This window comes from Pipra filicauda, unplaced genomic scaffold, assembly GCF_003945595.2.
Source record: "Pipra filicauda isolate LSUMZ 115617 unplaced genomic scaffold, ASM394559v2 scaffold72_size3293161_pilon, whole genome shotgun sequence".
NCBI classification, from domain to species: Eukaryota; Metazoa; Chordata; class Aves; order Passeriformes; family Pipridae; genus Pipra; species Pipra filicauda.
The window spans coordinates 868,660-883,828 of NW_024104898.1; the positions used below are offsets into that span (position 1 = coordinate 868,660).

Genomic DNA, 15,169 nt, shown 5'->3' on the forward strand with positions numbered 1-15,169 from the left:
GGGAACTATAAAAGCAGTGTAATCACAACAGCTTGGAACTTAATGCAGACTTACTATTTTGAAGTATATGCAGTTACTCTGCAGGTTTTGCACCCTGTGCAAATTGGTTTATGACTGTTGTTCAGCAGTGGCAATATCAAAGCCAGCTAACTGGCTACAAACAGGGAACCTGCATCGATACAAGATGCAGTTGTCCTCCGTGGGGGAGTCCCCACATTTATGATTGCATGAAACATATGTCTACTGTTTTGGGGCCCATGGATGCAGCTATATTGATGGAGCTGTGACAAAAATGTCATGTCATCTGAAAGGGAAGGGGGAACCTTCAATGCAGATGTCTTTGGGAGAGGGACTACAACTACTTCTCCTGTTCCTAACTTACATAAAGACACTGGTTAAAGCTAAGATCGGCCAGATATATTTGGCATTTGAGACAGTAGAGTTAGAAAGACTGATGCTGCACTGCAAATAAATAACCTGCAGGCATACTAAAAAGGGGGCATGATGCTTGTATGAAAATGGGAACATTCTTTCCCTGAAAGCCAAATAGGCTAGCCTGTATCTGAACTAATTTTTAATGTAGAGCTATTATGTTGAATTGATGGGTGATACCAGTATTCTTGCTTTTGCAACAGAAAGTGAGTGGTCATCTTTTAAATCCATCCTTCACAAGTAAGCTTGTAAATCTAGCTTCTACAGACCTTAGAGGGAGTTCTGCTTACACCTTTTGAAAAATCATGGAAGTAACAATTAACAGGTGAAAGAGCTTCTTCTTTGAAAACAAAAACATTCAAGAAGGTACACCTGATTGATAAGGATAATGCAATAACTATAAAATTATATTTCATATAGGTAACATTAAGTAAAAAATAAGTGTAAATGACATAAAATACTTTTTTGAAGATTTTGTCTTCTCTAAGTGGGGGCTTAAGTCATTAACAGGTTTTAACATTGAAACCCATATCCTAAGCACTGACACACTCAGTAACTTTGGGTTCAATATTTGTCCAGAAGGGTAAGCTCATAATTTTGAAAGTCAGTAACGCTGCTGTGCTATTAGAGACCTCATTTGTTTTACCCTACTTCTTTAGGTGGTAGTGCTTGACAAAACATTCCAAAGGGCAGTTGCATTGGGATGCTCTGAATTGCCTGGCACACTGCTTCGCTCTCAGTTTCAAACAAAAAGGGAATATTATGTAAGGCGCTCATGAATCCAGTTATCTCCTACTCATGACCTTAACCTCTTTTGTGCTAATTTTGATATCAAAATGCTTTATATTTCATTTGGGATTGTTGGACTCATTTCCTCCTGTGTGCTTTTCTTCCCCACCCAGCTGCAAAAGCCCTATTGTAAGGAAATTGAAGCTTTTTTTAGCAAAGTTACTCTGACAACCTAAGTGAATATTTGTTGCTTAGTTGTTTTCAAAGTGAAGGATACATTTTTGGTGCCTGATATAATAACCCAAAACATCCACTTTAAGAATCTAGTATGTGACTCATTTTGAAAAAAATACGGATGTGCACTGTTTCAGTACGTTAATCAACTTCTGGCCTGGCATACTTCCTTAAAACTGTCAGCATCGTCTTGCATCTTAAAAGTTCACCTTGAGTTATGCAAAAACTAAATATTATTGGTAGTCCAGTACCTTAAATTCTTTTGTATAGATGCCTGACAATTTTTTCTCTCTTTCCTCTCATCAAAGAGATTGTATAAGTGAAACCAGTCCATTAGATTCAAGAGGTAGTCTCTTCCTCAGTAGTTTTGGAATTTGAAATCATTGCAATGTGAATGACTTTGGATTATGATCTTGCTTAAAAATACAGGGGATACTTAAGGAATAAGTTTAAAGAGAAGAGTTAATTTGTTTGCCTGAGGACAAGGTAGTAATAGAGTGGAGAAGAATGAAATGCCAGAGTATCATAAAGAAAAAAGACTGGGAAATGTTGTATAAACAGTAGCTTTCCAGTTTTTCAACATATAAACATATAAACATATAAAATAGAAAAAATGAAACAGCTTTAACTTGTTTACCAGAGAATTAGACTGGAAAACCTCTTAGATAAAATGTCTACTAGAGCTAGCGGTAAAACAAGTGTAATTTTTCTAAATGCTCACTTTCTGAAATATGGTCAACAAGGAGTGATAAATGATTTTTTTTTTTTAATAGAATAGAAAGTGTAGAATGACTGTTTAAGGATTCAGTTTTAATGAATATTGAATCCTTAAAAATGTTGATATCTTTTTATGCGTTCAATATTGATTACGCAGTCACTACCTGTAGAACAGCAAAGTTTTAAAGTCCAAGTGATAACACAGTTAAGATATAAGCTCAGGTACAGAAAAATTGATACATTCAATTAATGTTTAGATATTTCATTACAAAATGTTTTAAACTGCACTTAGAATCAGTAATCTCAGTTAATATACCAGCAGGACATGTTTTGATGCTGAGGTTTAAAGAGAATTGGATGAATGATCTGGTAAAAATCACCAATGGAGTATCTGGAATGAGAGTATGTTGAAAGGGTAAAGCAGCCTTCAACAGCAGCTCTGCAGGTGCAAAGGTGTGTTTTCTTTCATAGCTCAAGACCTAGCTTATTCAGAATTGAGAAACTCCTTGGAAGCTGACAGGGCAAGAAGGCATGGTTTTTAGGACTAAAACACTGAGATCTACTAATTTTAATGTGTAATCAGAACCTATGTATTTCTAAGATATCTATAAGAAAGAAGCAAATTGTAAATGCAAAACTTATTTTGATAGTGGCCTTTTGGTTACAAGGCCTATAATCTATTTAATTTGGATCATAATGTACGTTTGCTTTATTTGCTAATCACACTTCCATTTCCATCTAGAAAAGTCTTAAAACAATGGAAAGTTAACATCTTTATTTAGGACAGGAGAAATGCCATTTGTCATTCTCTAACATTTAAATTTAAAATAGCCCAGGAATTTTATGCTAAAGATAGTTGTCTTAAACATGTTTACATTGAATCCTTATGGTTTTAAAAAGAGATATAGAAATAAGGCTATGTATAATAGAAGGACAGTCTGATTCTCATTGCTAGTGAAAATTAATCTTTTAAAGGAAGAGAACAGAAGATGCAAATTAAAAAAACCCAACCAAAAAAGTGAAACAAACAAAACCCTGCCAAAATTATTTGCTGATTGAAATAGTATATTAATTGAAATTGCATAAATTTATAATAGTTCTCTCTGGTTAATTATGCTTCACCATCAAGGACATAAACGTGTATGCATATTTTGGTTGATAAGGGTAGTAGTCTATTAAAAATACGGAAACTACTCCATAAAATGGCTTTTTGAAAGCTAAGTTAAGACAAACAGAATGAATTTCGCATTCTTTTCACATTTTAATAATTTTCCATACCAATAAAAATACATGCAGAGCAAGTATAAAATGCCCTCATCATGATAGTTTTGCAGTTATCATTCGGTAGTGGTAATCAGTTTATTACAGGAAAGAAATTAAGTCAGTTAAATGAAACAAAGCAGTTCTCTTTGTCATGTTTTCTCCAAGGAATCTTGCCCTGCAAAGCCTGCCAAATGCATGAGTTTTTCAACATGATGAGAAGGCACTAAATGCATTGACTATTGTAGTTCAAGGAGTTCCAAGGCTGTGGTGAACTGTCCTGTAAAACACAGAGGATGAATTCAGGCCTGAAAGACTAATTCATAGTCATGCATGAGTAGCACCTTCTTATTTAATGAAATGAAACTAAGATGTCCAAAAACAATTGCTAGGAAGTAGTACAGTAACAATGAGACAAAGGTTATTGATAGAAGTGTTTATGTCTGTGTGTTTTTTAATATTTTGAAAGTGATCCAGCATTGTTCTGAAAAATTCTTCCATTAGAAGGTATTTTAGGGCTGCTTTAACCATTGCAGGAAATGAGACTGGAAACTGCTTTTAGTTTTAAAAGTATTAAAAGTGAATGAATATGGAAATAGTGGTTCTCTAATATTTGCAAAAGTTGGAAAAGGTAAAAAGTCAAAGCCAACTTACTAAGCCCCAATAACTAGTGGTCCTTGCTCTTGTCTTTATATACTCAATAAAGAATGAATGGTCTGTCAGAAGGACTTTTCTTCTGATACAAAAATATTTTACTTCCTCAGGTCACCATACAAGCTGTGATTTTAAGGGAAGCCAATGCATTTATTGTCAAAGGAGATTTTCAGTTGAAAATCTGATAAAAACTGAAAAGAATTACTCTCAAGTGTTTAGGGACAAGAAAGTGTTTGTATAGCTAAATCGGAGTATAGTCTGAGAACAGTACATTGGAAGCATTTCACTTTTGTTATGTAGGTCAACAGAAAAGATAATCGAGGAGAATGCTTTAGAAAATTTGTTTCTTGGACACCGGTAAGATTTCAGCAGATCAGTTTCTGCAGCAAAACTATGCAGTATAAGCTGTGGAGATTTGTAATCTTTGACCTTGAGAATACGGATTCACACAAAGTCAGATGAAGGGATTTGTAAAAGAGTCATTAAATTGGTGACAAATGCCTGCAAGATAAATGTAGAAATAGTGAAGGAAAACAATGCTTGTGGAAAAGATAAAATAGAAAAGAATGGACTATTGTGTAATTAACAAGGGAAAATGTTATTCTTCTTTTTTTAGATTAAATGATTGTATCATTTACAAAAATATGAACTAATTCCAAAAATGAAAATGTTCATGCTTCAAAATTAGTTTGTAACTGTGATGCTGCAGTGGGGAGTGAGGACTGCTATTTCTTATAGATCAGGCCGGTCAGATGGTTAAAAAAATATATTTAATATGGTGACTGTTGTGGTTTCTAAATGTTCAGAGGTAGAAAATTTTGGGAATCCGCTATGTAAAGAATCAGTTGATTAGAAACTATTGTACTAGAGCCAAATTTTGCTATAGTGTGTGCTGGATGTAGGAGAACTGATTTTTCTGGCCCAATTCAACTAATTTAGTTCTTGTTCCAGTTATAGTTATGAATATATTTGGCTTCTGAACTTTCCAAACCAATTTAAGGGCCATTGATTCAAATTATCACTTGGATTGATGTATGTAGAGTTTTATAATGATAAGATATTGGCTCTTTTCAGTATTTCCATTTGCTTTTGCGGTTATCCAGTTTCTTCATAGTGTTACTGTCTGTCTGAATATTGTAAATGGTAGTGCTGTATTTTTTTGATAAGACTTGAGCATTCTGACAGATGTGGAGATGTTTTTGTAAGCAATATGACCTACCATGCCTGAACTAGATTTTTAAATGGCATAAATATTATTGTTTGTAGCTGTTATGCACGTTGACATGCTATACCTGCCCATTTTTCCAGATATTGATCTGTGCAAACATTGAAGTTGCCTAGAAATAGAAACATGTAGTAAATGATTCTACCACAGAACATTTCTGCTTTTTTCCATTTTCCTCTGTGTGAAATGCACGCAAGCTGAGGCCATTAATAATGTTGCGAGTTCAGACACTTAAAAGATCTAAAATGCCAAATTATAGTGCGATCTTAAACTGTTTGAGGAGCTCCCAAGCTGCATCTTGCCATTTCCTCTGGTCTGAACTCTGCCTTCTTCCCTCTGGTTCTCCATGAGGGGTGCAGGCTGAGGGCTGAATGGATGGCCAGAGCCCAGCAGACTTCTGGCTCGTGTTCTTCTCTCCCCTGGAAAAAAAGGGTAGCAGAAACTAGATGGTGGCAGCTGACAGTGGAAGAGTTAATTTGTCCTTCAGTACTCTTCCTCTGGCTCAGGTTAGAGTACTTCAAATAATTCCGGGTGACTGAAAGGAAAGTGCTGTTGCTTTGGCAGCAGCCTGCTACCTCCTCCTGAAGATCTGCAAGAAAATTGCTTCCAGTGCAAGATTGGTACTGTTAGAACTTGCATCTGATTGTCCTCAGCTAAGTAAGTGAAGACTGTTAACAGATTAAATGATGTACGTGTTGCACTGATGTCCCTTTGTTTCTACAGCCTCTGGTTTTGTTGGGCAAGGTTTTTAGTGTGCTGAGTCCAGTCCTTTTGTGAAGAAGCAGAAGATCCTTTGTTGTCCAGTCTCTGTCTCTCAACCGGTTTGGTGTGAGTGACCAGCACAGACCATAAGACTTTATCCAGCTGAATGAAAATTCTATTTTGGTCTGGTTTTTTAATTGGTTGTGTACCAAACATGCTACACCAAAGACTGCTATATGATTGTGGAAAGAACTGTGTTTTTGTGGATTCCTCCTTTTTTAAAAAGAACTGAGTCTTCAGGGTAGCTTGATATTCTTCTATTTTAATATGTCATACAATCAGGCATGGAATATTTAATGCATTTAGAGTGTTTTCATTTTCACTGGAAATTGAACTGATTTCAAACCAGTTGTTGCTGAAGATGTTTATTTTTTCTCTTTGGTGAGTAGATCAATCATTAACAGAGAATGATAAGGGGGGCCATTTGTTTTTCCCAGATGTATAGAGAGCTTTCCAGGAACACGTGAAGAACTGGATTGGATGTCTTTCAAGAAAATACATATATTGAAAACAGACTTCTTCTTTATATGTGACTGCCTTTCTTTGAGATTGCTAAAGTTTAAACACTTTGCCCGTGTGTCATATTTCTAATGGACTTACCATCATACACTGTATGGTTGCTGGGTCAGGCTCAGCTACTGGAAAAATGTGTATTTCCTGCCAAGTAATTTTTCAACAGAAACTACTGGGTATCGGGCAAGGTTTCACTGTATAGGGAAGCTATTCTTAGGAAAAAGATTTTTTTTTTTTTTGTGAGAAAACAGTGGGTGTCCCGAGATGTTATCTGAGACATTCTGATTCAATTCAGGACAAAAGTAACTGAATTTCTCTTCATACTCCTGTCCCCTTCACTGAATAATTAAAGATGTTCTTGAGATTTTTCAACTGTATGAAAATATTTGAAAAACAGGTATCAGTAAAAGAGCACTTAGCAGATGCAAAAAAAAAATTATATATATAAATTCGCTATTTCTATATTGCAAAAAGAGCAATTAAAGCAGCTGAATATCTATGGTTTCAGATTATAGGTGTCAAGATAAGAGTAGACAATATTCTTTTTTCTCTTTCCAGGAATCTAAGGAAATCTTAGTAACATGAACCAGTTATACTTGGTGTGACTGCCAGTAAAAAAATTCACTAACTTACATCAGTGCATTTTGGTTTGTGCTGTGCTTTTTTCTTTGATTAATCTATTTGTGTAACCAAATACCATCCAGTCACTACATTAGGTAGGAGCAAGCTGAAAACATTTGCATACTTGCAATTAATAACAAGGTCTTAAGAACTTTTGCTCTAAAATTCTTGTTTGCATTCTTCAGAAATGACCATCTAATTCCTAAGTTCTAAATTTTTTCCCATATATAAATGTTTTTTTGTAATATTTATTTCTAGTATGTTTATTTATGTTTTCCAATGAAGCTTGAGTGAGACTTTTTCTGCTACTTACAGACAGTGTCTCTTTTTTTTTTTTACTTTAATTGCTTGTGTATATATACACACACTATTGCACAATTTACCATAAGCAAAATGCAAATGTCTGGTATATAGTAGGAAAGATCACAGTACAACAGAACAGATGGTTCCTGGTGGAAGAACAATCAGAGCTTAGGTGACAAGCAAGTTCCTCCTTTGCTGAAAAATGGACATGACCTTTGTTTTAAAGAAGTTAACTTGGTTATGCTTTTAAAGGGAATAACAGCCTTAAATGCATCAAACTTGAAACATGTTAGAAAATTGTGTAGTTGTAATCTATCTTGGAGAAAATATTGTGTTATTCTCAGGTTGATGCCGGGTGCTAACAATGAAATCAACCCTGTATACAGAGGCCACAGAGATGGCTGTCCTGAAAAAGCCTCTACTGGCATTCTTCTCAGCCCAGAAACTTTAAAGTATTTGGTGAGGAATTGCTGATGCCAAGTTTCTTTAGCTATTGAGGGGGATAAGGAAATAGGAGATAGTAGAGGATAATCCATGTTCTGTACGCATGCTTTTAGTACTTACGCCCTTAACTGAAGAATCCATCAAAATAAGCTACTAGAAGATTACTGTGTGGTGAGTAGTGCTGAATCCAGTACAAGAACCTCTTGTTTTTTCAGCTCAGATAGATTTCTGTGTCTCATCTAGGGTGGGAGAGGAAAAAAAAGCAAAGTATTAGCTGAGGAATTAGTCTGCTGTTTAAAAAGGGATTATGCTAATTTGAGATAATAGGCATAGAAAATTTTTCGTTTCATTTCAGTTAAAAGAAATCAGTGCTTTTCCTTCTGTATATAAAGCTGCTAGAAACTGGAGCCATTTTCTTGTGTCTTTTTTTGAAAAAACTAATAACCTGGGTCACTGGACATTGTGATTTCTTTCAGTGTAGTGGTTACATACAAGCATTGAGCAAAGTAGTTAAAACACTTCTTTTAGTGCAAATAGACTTAGTTTTGAAAACTTGCATCCTGAAGTCTTCTCCTTGAATGTTTCAGTTAATTTTGTTTCAAGCACTCCTTGTTTCTGTAGTTCCAGAGTCGCATTACCTTGTGAAGCATCCAGACATCTTTGCAATTCCTGTGTTCCAGGCACTCTGTAACCCTTCATTTGCAATACAGATTAGGCAGTCAGTGCTATACGACGCTGTCAAGTTAACTTTAACAAATTTCAAGCCACTTGTTAGTTCCTAGGGAACAGTGTGATACGTGGTCCTCTAGTTGGTTTAAGTGCACACACCATTTGAGGACAATCCTAACAAGCAATAATGGAAGAAAGACTGAAAGGGTGACTTTGCAAAGGGAGCAAAAACACAAATCTTCAAGGCTACAAGATTTTAATGAACCCAAGACTTGTATTTTAATGAGGTGTAAAAAAGAGGGTAAGATTTTTGTCCTTTTAAGCACTTAACTTCTGCAGAGTTCTCACAGAACATTTTTATCCTCCTGAGAATGTGAATAATGTAAAATCCCCAGTAAGTAGAGCTCTTCATCTTGGCATCTTTGCACAATGTGAAAAATGATCTTTTTGAGTTTCCATGAATCAGAAATCATAATTTATAATAGTGATCACTGTAATAAATTTTCCTCAAGTATTTAATGTCATAATTCTCCTTTGAAAATTAGATAAATGAGTGGGAGGATTCTTCTTGATGTTGAAATACATCCTTGCTTAATAGTTTTTGTTGTGTGTTTGGATGCCTTAATTCTTGACTATTCAGAGATTTTCATCATTTAACAGAAATATATAGTCTGTGAGTTTCTAAAAGGATAGCTCATTATTTCCTTGAAGTCATTTTAGTTTCCAAGCAACAAAGTCCTGTCTGAAATGTCAAAGTGCTGTTTTGAGTAATGGTTGAACGTAATATGTCCAAATGAACTGGGTTTATATCTATTTCTCTGATGATAAATTTGACAATCAATAAAGTAATCACTATTTGCTCATAATCTCTGTCATGAGGTTTAGACTAGACCAGAAATTATTATCTCCCATTAAGCTAAGCTTCACTGCATTGTTATATGAAAGCTGGTTTTATTGTTTCATGGTTTTTGGCATTGCTTCACTCGTAGTTTAAGTATTTCGATCATTGGATTTTAGAAGTCTGTGTATGCCTCAGTTTGTCCCAGTGGTCTTGGTTGCAGGAGCTCTTGGTTTGACAAAGAGCTGTTGAAACAAGATTGTTGCTTGAAATGTAAATATGGGGAGTTATGCTTTTTTTAAAGTAAGATTAGCAAAGGAGTGTAACTGAAGATCCAATTGCATATCCACAAGGTACTAAAGTAGTTATAGTACTTTAGAAAAGCTTGGAATATCTGATCAAATTCACGGGAAAGAAAATTTGGAAAATCCTAACTATTCTGCATATTTAATTATCTGTATTTGTCACCTGTTTTCTAGTATGTATACAGTTTCTGAATTTTAGACACTGTTTATATGTTTTCTTCAGGGATAGTGCAGCTTTTCTTTGTAATTTTCTGTATTTACGTATTTCCGAGTCTACTGTTGCAGAACAAGGCTGTGACAGTTCCTGTCGTAATACATCCCAAATTAAATTGAGCTGTAATACTTTCTTGTGCAGCATTTTCCAGGCTTTATTGTTAGAAAATGTAATTTGACAGAGGACAATTTAAAAAATAATAAAGCCAATTAATGCTTTAAAGCTTCAAGAATTATTTAGGTTTTCTGTTAGACAAGTATTTTAATATCACAACCTCCAGAAGTAAATATTTTAAAGCATTTAGAATTAAGTCTTAAGCTGTGTGAAAGTTTGAATTAATTTAAGAATGTATCTCTGGCAGTTTTACAGATGTGTAAGTATTACAGGGTTCACAAGAACTTATTGTTGCATAAACTTTAAAAATGCCCACTTTTTGTTTCATTAATACTAAGCAGTAAAAACTCTATCTGTGAGAGCAGGTTCTGTGGTAGGAAATCAAATGAGCTTTTTGATTTTTCCCATTTATTTACAATTTTTAAAATAAGCTTATGAATAAAGTAAGAACTTTGTAATTCTACAACCAGAGTTACACATGTAGTTGCTGTTACTTTTACAAAGCTTTCCTCTACATTATTCTTGAGTAAATAACATAGGTGAGCTAAGTTCAGTTTGGGCTAAACACCTGCTAAATTGTTAGAAATCATAGTAATGATGAGATGAGACAATAGGATTGTTTTTTCTACAGGGTGTGCTTTTATCTCTTGGCCCCTTTGTCTCCAAACGTCTTTCTTCCAAGCAGTCAAACAATTCCAACTGTGTCATCAGGCCATCAGGCACTTCTGTGGCTGACTCATAAGCCAAGATCCAACCAGGCAGTCCTGAAGCTGGTGTCCTTACTTTGGCACTTAGAATGGTATGTAGGTTGTATAAGTACCTATAGGAACAGCTAGAATACGCGAGCAGTAGAGTTGTGACATCAACTTGTTGCTTATAAATCATACAGAGGTAATGTACAGAAATAGAAGAAGGTCAAGGAAAATGGGAACAGTTATTTAGGCAGAGTGGTTATTCAGACTGATTTGTGGGATTTTCAGAAGGAGTCTTCAGACTTGGGAGAAATTCAAGAAAAAGGACCTGAGGATCACAACAGTATCGTGAAAATGTGTCTGGAGTTTACATGTTAGAAAAGCCTGAAAGGTACTTTTCCATTCTTCCTCTTCTCTCTGCTGGGCAATTAAGGTACTAGTCGGGTAGTACATGCTGGACCATGGCGATAGTGGGAAAGTGGAACACATGACAATATAAGTTTCCTTTGGCATAGATCAAGCTAAACTCATGTCAGATATGGTAAAAACAGGTAAGAAGTGAGGCATCTTAGAGTTGATTAGAGAAAAACAAGAGCAGAACAAGATAATGCCACAGTCACCATGTTGGCTGAGATTAGGTGATAGAGAAACATTGTGGTTTATGGCTGTTGTGAGCTTTCAGGTAGAAAGGACTCTTTGGTGGACAATCTCCACTGCAGTCCCAGAACTATTAACTAGGGATTGGTTCTGGCAGGCTGACAAGATCTCTAGACTGAGAAGCAGAAGACTAGAAAAAACTTGTCTAATCATCCTGCCTATAAAATCATAAATAAAGAGGAATGTCAGTTATACTAGGTGAAATCAGAGGGTATGAGGGAATATAATATGCTAACAAGGGTAGAGATAGTGGTACTGGTAAATGCATAGCAAGTAATCAGGTACTAAAGTAGTAAAATGTTTTTAAATCGGGTGTGGTTGGTGGGAAACAGCCGGATACCTGCTTAGCAGTGGACAAGACAGGAAAACAAAATAAACAAGCTATGATGATTGACACTATCTGTGAAATAAGCAGTTGTGCAGGTGAAAGAAATGTGATGGAAGATTTGTGACTGGAAAATAAAAACTGGAAATGTTCTTGCTGGAAAACATAGATAAAGGGAAAATTGGTGCAGTGTGTTACTGATATGAAAACCTGGGAGAAAGTGAGTTGAAATAGCATGAATAAAATGCTGTCTATGAGTCAAGACTGTTTTGAGGAAGATATTTTATTGGGGCCAGCAGTATTAGCAATATTAGGTTTGGATATGAGTAGGCCTATCCTCAGTGTTTTTGAGGTGAGAGGTCCAGATGAAATTAAATAGTTGCTGCACAAGCAAAAAGGTCTTTTGCTGTTTCCAAGAAGTTTTTGATAAGTAATTAGTATCTTGCTTTTTTCAAAGGACAGGCATTTGGGGCTTTTTTGTTTGATTTGGGGGTGAATTTTTCCCTAAATAAGCTTGAATCAGGAGATCCTTCAAGTGAAATGTATGGGAAAAATATTTGCATATAGTTACAGGTTTACATAGTAAGGGGCATTTTTTAAATAAGTAAACTATTTTATCTGGAATAAACAGATTAAAAATAGAAAGAACGATGTTAAAGTCTGCCATTTATTTACCTCCGATGCAAAAGGGACATGAAGATTATATTCTAACAAACAGGACAAAATCTTGTGGGAGGGACTTCAGACCAGTTGGATGAATAACAAATTTAAAAGCTGTACTGTAAGTAGATTGAAAAATCAAATGGCATTATGTCGTAGAAAATGACAACTCTGAGAAACCTTGAGGGTATAATAGTATTTTCAGAGATTAAATACAGAGATAGGGACTGGCTAAAAAGAAAAAAAGATCTAACTCTGTCAGCCACTGAAGATAATGGAGTGGATGAAGAGACTGAAATTCAGTCAGACTCAAAAATCAAAGCTGATATTTTATCATCAGGGCCACTTAGTGATGTTACATGTACGTTGAACATAGAAGCAAAGCAAGGATGTCCAGTGGCAATGAATGTATGGGAATGACATCCACAGTGGGAAAAATCCTTTACAAACTTCATGTACTTTAATCATAAACTTCAACCAGCTGATTTTGATTAGGAAAATGATTAGACTGAGGTTGGTTAGTAAAGTAATAAAAATACTAATGTGATCATTTTAAATTAACATCCCAAACAGGCAGTACCTATTGTACTGCTTAAGCTCGTGCCAGAGTATGAGGTGGGGAGAAGGAATTATAGTTTCAAGAATGACTTTTCCTGACTTCATGTGGCAATAGTGTGATCTTTGCTAACGATATAAAATTCCATCAAAACTAACTGGTTTTGTTGTTTCCAGACTGGATTAATTGTATCTCTCTACTGTGATTTTTAACTTAAGGACCTGTTATCTGTGACAGCTCAAGCCTTGGGAAAAGGGTGTGTTACATGGTGGGAGAGAGACCTGTTAAGTTAAATGTTTTTAAATGTTGCATATGGAAGAACTGATGTATCATTTAGAGTTTTGAATTTTAGTTAGTTTCTGCTGTATTTCTTTTTAACAACTTCTAAGGCAGGAGTTTGAGTCTCGGGTTAAACTAAGGCACAAAATCTTACATCTGACTGTTGCAAGTTTTTTGTATTTACATAGGGTTTTTATTACATGGTATTTATGTTGAAGGTTATTAATGAAAAAGAATGCTCACTTGGCAGTGCTCTCTTGTTGATTGTATTGATTTATTGTTCTATGATTAGATATCGACTGTGCAATAATGTTAGGATTCTCATTTTCTTGCCACTATACAACCCAAATTTTATCTCTTCAAGCATAATTCAGAAACATAGAATTCAATTTTTTAATAACTTATTTTCTATACTTCATTATTAGGATGAACTGTCAGAGCTTTTTTTTTAACCTATTAGAGAGTGCATAAACCATGGATTTTAATGGCTTCTAAATTCATTGCCACTTACTCTTTTAAAGGAATATATAATATTCATATATTCTACCTACACTTTCAGTTTTTGTTAGAACTCTGAACAGAGTACTTGTTTTGGGAAGAGGGAGAATTCTACTTGTTAAGTCAGATTCTCCTACAGCATGTCACTTACATAAGGCTTTTCTGCTTGTGAAGTGCAAAAAAGGTATGGCCACAAATTTTCCAATAAAATACATTGCTTTTAAAAAAAATTTTCTTTGAATTTCAGTTTTTCTTTTGCAACAATAGAAATTTAAAAAGGGGGGGGCAAAAAGCTAAAACAAGAACAAAACATTTTGATTGACTTAAAACGTTTTTTGCCTTCCATCTCCTGGTCTCCTCAAAAAAATTGTTCTGCAGGATGTATTTAGGATTTTCTGGCTTTGCTGAGGCTTAGAGTGGTTATTATTTTTAAATTTTTCAACTTTATTTTACTACTTTGTCTGGTCTCATAAAATAATTCCCCAAGGAATTGGATGATTTTTCAGTTTAATTTTTGTTGCAACAGAGTGTAGAAAAATGTGCTTCTGCATAGCACTAGAACATTTCAGCAGAACTAAACCAACAAAATATCATTTTTTATGTAGTTTGTATTCAAGTCTGTAATTAAATAATATTACTTTAAAAGTTTTATTTTAATCTAACTCCTTTTGGATTGCCTGAAACTGCTTAAAGGAATGTGATTTTGTTAGTCTGTCTTTTTCCTTACTACAAATACACCTTAGCCATTTTCTTACCATAGGTTTCTGGATAATCTTGAGGAATAGATCTCTGGAGATAATTTTATTAAAAAGAATGTGAATAAGATTGAATATTTTAAATATTAGTATTTAAAATTGGGAGGTTAAGCATGGATTTAAAGCCTCAATTATTGCTGCGCGTTCTGATTTTTTTCCTCATTAGAAGACTGAAGCCAGTTAGTAAATCCCATAAACATCAATAGCAGTTACAAGATGCTTAGCAGTTTAAATCATGTAATTGATTTTATACAGCTATCATTAGCATTATTAATATAGATTGGGTAGCCAACAGTTGAATTTAGAAAGAGAGAGAGAGAGGGAAGTGATCCTGTACATTTTTTCCCTTTGCTTGGGAATCTTTACATTCACTTACAGAAGGCTGAGAAAATTCTGACAACTTGTCTAGCTCCATCTATAAGTCTTAGACTGAGTTATAAGCAAGTCTTTGGTAAGTGAATCATGTGAAAACAAGTAGCTTAATATTCTTTTATTTATACCTCTGGCCTTATATTTGCTACTTTAGTGACGACTGGCATTTGAAGAGAGTTTCTCTCTTATCTTAAAATTCCCAACCAACTTTCTGGCTATAGCCTCCTTTAATACTGTATTTCTCTTGCTATTGAATTTTGATTTAAATAACTTCTGATGCCTAAAAGAAGATTCAGGGAGAAAAAACTCCGAGGCAAATTAATTTTGAAGGTTTGATAAGG

At 34.8% G+C, this 15,169-nt stretch overlaps 1 protein-coding gene across 2 annotated transcripts in view; it reads left to right on the top strand.

Annotated features, from left to right (window-relative positions):
* TTC27 (tetratricopeptide repeat domain 27) overlaps positions 1-15,169 on the top strand; it is a 125,613-nt gene that overhangs the window by 74,364 nt on the left and 36,080 nt on the right. The gene's annotated exons all lie outside the window — the stretch shown is intronic.